We start from the raw sequence: 7,720 nt of genomic DNA, 5'->3' as shown, positions 1-7,720 counted from the left end.
AGGAAAGAGATTTCTGACCATATACAGAGGTGTCCAACCTGTGGCCCATGGACCACATGCAGCCCAGGATGATTGTGAATGTAACCCAACACAAAATCATAAATTTGCTTAAAATATTATGAGGTTTTTGTGTGATTATGTGTCACAATGTATTTCATGTGTGGCCCAAGACAACTCTTCTTTTTCCAGTGTGGTACAGAGACACCAAAAATTTGGATACCCCAGACTCAGGAAAATACAACAGGACAGTTGATGGTGATTAGGAGAAGTGTGTGAGGTCCAAAGGTGCCTAATTTGAAGGGGACTCAGGCATCATTGTCCTGCGTACAACAATTCTTGTCTTCTTCAATAAATGTCTCTATGTTTCATACCACATGGCTGGATAACTTCTGGACAGACCTTGTATATATAGTGACTATTTCCAAAAGACATTTTTGAGAAAAGATAATAAATGGCTACTACACAGTTTCCTCTTCCCACACTACAAGAAGTATTAATATCTCTAAAAATGGTTACATTATTTATTTTAAAATTTTTATTAAATTTATTGGGGTGACATTGGTAACAGGATGATAGAGGATTCAGATGTATATTTGTATGATACAAGATCCATATATTTCACTGTGTGCCCACCACCCAAGTAAGACCGTCTTCCCGCACCATATATTAGACACCCCCACCCTCTTCCCTCTGCTGTCTGTGTTCATGAGTTTCAGTTTTATACCCCACATATGAATGAAATCATATGGTTCTTAGCTTTTTCTGACTGATTTATTCACTTCACATAATATTCTCAAGGTCCTACCATTTGCCTCAAATGGCAGCATTTTGTGTTTTCTTATGGCCGAGTAGTATCCCATTGCATATATATGTACCACATCTTCTTTACCCAATCCTCTATCAAAGGACACTCTGGTTGTCTCCATGTCTTGGCCACCATTAATTTTCTCTAAGGTACTGTGAAAGTAGAATCATTTTATTTACTAGTGCAGCCATAACTCTTATTGGAAATGATGCATCTACTTATTTAGATTTTATTTACAAACTATAATGGAGATTATTCTTTAAGCCTTTTCTTCTTAAAAATATATAACTTCATGAGCCCTGGCTGGCATAGCTCAGTGGATTGAGTGCGAGCCTGTGAAGCAAAGGATCATGGTTCGATTCCCAGTCAGGGCACATGCCTGGGTTGCAGGCCAGTTCCCAGTGGGGGCACATGAGAGGCAACCACACATTGATATTTCTCTCCCTCTCTCTTTCCCTTCCCCTCTCTCTGAAAATAAATAAAATATTATATATATATATATATACACACACATATATATATATAACTTCATGATATGACAGAACTATAAATTGTATGTTTCTTATCATTGGGTTTTTGAGATGTCTGAAAATCTTTTATTACTTCAGAATCAATGTCAATTTCAGGAGTCCACTATTAACCCCAAGATAATTGAAGTGTCTTATGAACTGCTGTTCATAAAGCAACTAAATCATGGAGTATAAAATTCTGAAAGAAAACATGTCTTTTGGCAGACAGCCAGGTTGAAACTACATGATGCTAGCCTTGACTGGTGTAGCTCAGTTCAGTGGGTTGGGTGTCATCCTGCAAACCAAAAGTTTGCCAATTCAATTCCCCATCAGGGCACATGCCTAGGTTGCCAGGCCCCTGGCTGGGAGGGTGTGAGGGACAACCAATCAACGCTTCTCTCACATATCTCTCTCTAAAAATAAGTAAGAACAAAATATTTTTTTAAAAAAGAAATTATATGATACTAAATACCCAGATAAAAACAGAATTCCCTTAGACATCTGTTTGCTTAAAGACATCTGGGTGTTTGACAAGATGCAGACATGAAAGGTGAATTACTGTCTAATTTCAACATTTTTTATCCAAATATTATGCATTGCTTGGAAATAGTCAAAGACTTATAATATTAAGACACAAAATGAGTTAATTCCCCTTTGAGGTTTGTGCCAAATATGAATATGACATCTGGGCTCTTAAACAGTCACTCAACATTCAGTCACTTTGAACACTCAATTGATTTTTGAGATTGGTTTGAATTGTCTAGAGCTTAGAATTAAATTCCAGAAATATGAAGAGAAAATATATTAAATATATTCGTTCTTTCAATTTTAAAATAAGATATTTATTTTGTATTGCTGTTTTTGAAACAACTCTATGAAAAGTATTGATATTTTCCCAATATTGGTCCTAAGACCAATATTTTCCCATAGAGTTGCCACCAAAATTAGATTTTTCTGGCTTTACTTAGGGAACTATTATAAATTAATGAGATACAAGGTGACCTGATATGAGAGTATCCTGCAATGTGCAAGTAAGTATCTACTTTATCAAAAGCTATTTGAGTACAGTTTCTTTCCTCTAATGAGCCTTCAACTAAACCACCAATTATATTAATTCTAAATGTATCAGTTTACTTTGAAATATCATATACCAACTAATACATTTCTCCCACCAACCTCATGAAATACATTCTATTCATTTTCCAGAGACAGGGCAACAAATCCAGGCTATCCAGGTAAAAGTTTGTATTGTTAGTCCTTACTGTAAGCCCAAACTCAAACCCTGAGACTACCTCCGAGGCTGGGTAACTTTGGGTGTCACTACTTCACATGAAACCCATCAGGAAGTTATACCTCTAGAGCGTACCTGAGGTCTACCTATTGTCCTCTACATCTCTTCTCTAGCTGACTGTAGACTGAGCTACCTCATACTACTTCTCCATATCACTGATAAGTGATCTTTCAAAAGTAAAAGTCAGATACTGTCACTGCTCTGGTTTAAATCTCTCTAACAGATTTCTATTTCTCTTGGAATACAATCCAAACTCTTTCCAAGTCCACAGAAGCTGTGGGTTCATAGGCTGCCTCCCTCCCTGAGCTCTTCCCTTACCAGGTTCTTCTTCAGTAAACTCTTGACACAGTAAGCAAGCCCTTTTCTACCTTATAGCCTTATAGTTGCTGCTCCCTCTGCCTGAAAGGATTTTCCTCATAATTTTGAATGGTTAGTTAATTCTCATCTCCCCCAAGAAAACCTAAAGGAACCTCCCTCCTCTGCCCCACCCCACATTACTTTCCTGACTACAAATCCTAAATGGGCACTCAATGATTATTTTTTCTTAGCAATATTCACTTTACTGCTCGGTAGAACAATATCTTACTCAAATCCTTGTCCTCAAATCATCCCCTTACTAAAAGCAAATTGCCTTGCCTCAGTGTTTAATAAAGAGAAAAGAAACAATAAATGGGCATTAAAAATGGAAACTTTTGTGGCAGTTAAATGCGTTTGCCAAATATTTCCAGCACTGCATCCTCTATGAATATGGGAAGTTTATACTTCCTGGCTCCTTCAGGTGACTTGTTATGGCCAATGAATTAAAAGCAAAAATAATGTGTATCGCTTTCTTTTTCTCGGATATGATTACAGGAGATATTGCAGATGGGCTGGTTAGCCAGCTTAGATCCCCAACTCACTACAGAGCACAGAGCCTGGTGCCTTCTCAAATGAGCACTAGATGTGCAGCATCAGCGAGAAATACGTTTGCGGTTCTGCCCTCGTTCCCTTTCCCCAACTACAATTTCTCTTAGTTTTTCTCATCCAGTCTTATGGTTTTGATTATTGTAAATGTCCTGATAACTTTCACAATTATATCTCTGGCATCTGATTCTTCCCTGAATTTCAGACCAACATGATCAATCAACGGCTTGACATCTCCACTGGGATCACTAAATGGTATTGTAACCAAACACAGGGCCAGCTGCCTGCTACTTAGAAAGCCAATCCTCCAGAGGCAGGTGCTGATATAAAGAAAAGTGTTTTATTCAGATGCTGGCCATGTGGAAGATAAGAAGAGACTCATGTCTCAAAAACCATTTCCACATCTCAGTGGAAGCAGCAGTTTTTACAAAGAGGGAGAGGGGAAGAGAACAAAGAGATCAAAGGAGGGGGTTGAAGTTTTCTACATGCAGATGAGCACAGTCCGTTCTGATAAGGCAAGTGATGTCCTGGTTTGCATCGTTCTGGTTTAGTTATTATTATAAAAGGGTGCAGCCAAGGGGGGGCGGGAAGCAAATAGGGATTTGTAATGGGGTCCAGAACTCAGTGTCCAGGACATAGTAGAAAAATATACATGTACAGGATGTCCTCACCCCCACAAGTCTGAGCTGGAGGATGGGATGCAAGGAGCAGGGCCATTGAGAGTTGTTTTGAGTAACAACTTTTGCAGATAACCTCTAGAACAGTTATTTAACATATCTGTACCCTTTAACTGATTTCATAGATATATTAAACAGCTATGGCTATGCTTTGAGCCGGGGGATGGGAGTGACTTCAACACATGACATAACTAGAGTCCCTAGGATTCTTATATAAATATGTTCTTTATCTATAAGCTACATATGATTCAGAATCAGCATTTACAGGAACAATGTCAAAAGAATGTTGGGGCCCTGCCTGGTGTAGCTCAGTGGATTGAGCATGGGCCTGTGAAGCAAAGGGTCACCAGTCAGGGCACATACCTGGGTTATAGGCCAGGTCCCCAATAGGGGACATGTGAGAGGCAACCACACATTGATGTTTCTTTCCCACTCTTTCTCCTTCCCTTCCCCTCTCTCTAAAAAACAAATAAAGAAAAAAAAAAAGAATGTTGGGATGGATTACAATTCCCCACTGTTAAACAATTTTTCCACTGTTACACTATGTCAAACTTAACATGTCCAGGACACTAATCACTTCCCCACCAAAACATGCTCTTTTCACAATTGTCCCAAACTCTATAAATAGCACCATCTTTTATTCAAATACTAAACCCAAAAACTTAAGAGTCACCTTTGATTCCTTTCCCCTTCTTTCCTTTTCCCACATAACCCTACTCTTGCAAGTACTATTGATTTTGCTACTAAAACATATCCCAAATCCATCTCCTTTCTAAATCTCCACTCTAATCGAAGTGACCATCATACCTTGTTTTGGCTATATAGTGGTTTAATAACTGGTCTTCCCATTCCTATTTTTGTTTATCAGCTACTCCTTCTTCAACCAATGGCCAGGGTAAATTTTTAAAATATAATTAATAATCATGCTATTCTTCTGGGGCTTCCTGTTACACTTAGAATAAAATCCAAGTTTATTTAGACAGCCCACAAAGCTCTACATCATTTGTCCCTTGTTTATCTATTCAGTCTTTCCTCATCTCTCACCACTTTCAACATTTTTGGCTTTATTTCTACTTTGTGAACACACTAAACAGATTCCCGCTTTAAGGACTTTGCATGAGTTGTTTTCTCTGCTTGTAACATCTTTTCCATCTTGCCACTGCCATACAATATGTTTTGGATGGATTTTATTAATCAAGTGAGTGGGTTAAATAAGGCAAAATGTATATCTAAATCATGTCAAATCTTTACATTCAAGGATGTAGCATGTCTTACTATTTTTACAACTTTTTTTGGTCACCAGTAAAATTTTATACTTTCCTTTATATAAAATTTTACTACCCTTGTAAGATTTATCTTGGGTGTTTAAAAATACATTGGGAGCAGGAATCATTTCTTACTATATTTCTAACCAATACTGCTAATGCATACGAAAATTATCAGTTTTTATTAAAATAACCACTTATCTCACTGCTTTTTTGAAATCTCTTTTAATTTTGTAAATCGCATTGTTTTCAGTTGATTCCCTTAGCTTGCCCAAAGTAGATTTGTCCAATAGTAATCTGCAAACATTAACAGAACTTTGTTTTTCAGATCAGGAACCACTGATGTGTGTGCAGAACACCTCCAAATCAGGGAGCCTAATCTGGAGCCTAATCTCACACCTTGCTGGTCATGAAGGCACAGTGTCACTCCATGTTTAGCCCCAATGTCAGAGCTCTTCCAGCTCCTGGGGATCTCACCAAAGTTCAACACAAATCATCAATCTCACAATTATCAATACACAGTGCTCACAAGCTGGTGTGAACCATCCTGAAATTCACTTCAGACCCATCACTATAAAAACATTATTAATCACTAAATTTCATGCCTTGACCAGAGGTTAGTACCATCCAGTAAAACATCTCAGGCAAAATTTAAGCCTACTGAAGTTAACCTCATAGCACAGTGACCACATTTTTAAAATGTTAGTTTTTTTAAGTATTATAAAACTCTACATTTGGAAGTTCTACATAGTTTGGTTAGCTAATGTTTTCCAAATGATTAATGGATGATGCAACTAAATTTTGCACAGGTAGAAGACCCATTCAAAATGCTAGACAATGGATTTTATTTTAACAAAGAATAGAATGTATTGATACAGATTGAGATTTTACATTGCAACCAACCCTCAAAAAACTACCAGTTTCCATATGTCTGTTGGCCATTTGCACATCTTGGGAGAAGTATCTGTTCAGGTCCTCTGTCCACTTATCAATTAGACTGTTTGGGGTTTTATTGTTGTTGAGTTGTATGAGTTTTTAATATATTTTGGATACTAATCCCTTATTGGAGGTGTAGTTTGCAAATATCTTTTCCCATTCAGTTGATCGCCTTTTTGTTTTGTTGAAGGTTTCTTTCTCTGTACAGAAGCTTTTTAGTTTACTATAGACCCATTTGTTGCTTTTCAATTTTACTTCCCTTGGTTTTAAGGTAAAATTTATTAAATTCTAAGACCAAGATACATAAATTTGGTACCTATGTTTTCTTCAGTGTACTTTATTCCTTCAGGTCTCATATTTAGGTATCCAATCCATTTTGAGTTCATTTTTGTGGATAGTGACAAAGAGCATTTTAGTTTCATTTTTTTGCATGTGACTTTCCAAGTTATCAGCACCATTTACTGAAGAGGCTTTCTTTTCTTAATTGTGAATTTTTTACTCTTTCATCAAAAATTATTTTCTCAGATCTATGTGGGTTTATTTCTGGGCTCTCAGTCTTGTTCCATTGAGCTGTGTGTCTGATTTTCTGCCAATACCATGCTGTTTGACTATTGTTGCTTTGTAGTATAATTTGAAGTCAGGAAGTGTGATATCTCCAACTTTGTTTTTTTTTCTCAGGATTGCTTTGGCTATTTGGGCTCTTTTGTGGTTCCATACAAATTGGATCATTTTTGTTCTACTTCATTTTTTGTTTCAATCACAGCAAGAAACAAAAACTCAAAAGAACAGAAAACCCCTCTGAAAAATATGGAACACTTCACAGATTTGCGTATCATCCTTGCGTAGGGGCCATGCTAATCTCTGTATCTTTCCAATTTTAGTATATGTGCTGCTGAGGATAGCACTGTTCTATTTCATTTTTTAAAATGCCATTGGGATTGAATATATATATATTTTATTGTTTCTGCTATTACAGTTGTCCCAAGTTTTCCCCCTTTGCTCCCCTCACCCAGACCAACCCCACTTCCATAATCAATTCCCACCTCTTTGTTTATGACCATGGGTCCTTCATATATGTTCTTGGACTAATCCCTTCACCTTGTTTCAATAGCTGCCAACTCTCCCCTCCCTTCTTACAGCTGTCAGCCTATTCCATGATTCTATTCCTCTGGTTCTATTTTCCTCATTAGTTTGTTTATTAGATTCCTCTTATAAGTGAGATCATATGGCACAAGTGGCAAACACAACGCCCTCAGGCCAAATCTGGCCCTCCATCTTGTTTTATTGGGCCCAGCACCTTGTTTCTACCAGTGGAAATACTGAGCTTTCACTTA

At 37.3% G+C, this 7,720-nt stretch overlaps 1 non-coding gene across 1 annotated transcript; it reads right to left on the bottom strand.

Annotated features, from left to right (window-relative positions):
• Positions 1-7,187: 7,187 nt before the first annotated feature.
• On the bottom strand, positions 7,188-7,291 carry LOC118981876 (U6 spliceosomal RNA). Its single transcript, XR_005065424.1, has one exon. It is a non-coding gene; the product is annotated as a U6 spliceosomal RNA (small nuclear RNA).
• Between the last annotated feature and the right edge of the window lie 429 nt (positions 7,292-7,720).

Source organism: Sturnira hondurensis, unplaced genomic scaffold (assembly GCF_014824575.4).
Source record: "Sturnira hondurensis isolate 20B ecotype Veracruz unplaced genomic scaffold, ASM1482457v3 Scaffold0024805, whole genome shotgun sequence".
NCBI classification, from domain to species: domain Eukaryota; kingdom Metazoa; phylum Chordata; class Mammalia; order Chiroptera; family Phyllostomidae; genus Sturnira; species Sturnira hondurensis.
Note: the sequence above shows the minus strand (reverse complement) of the source record. Positions and strands in the feature narration are given on the sequence as shown.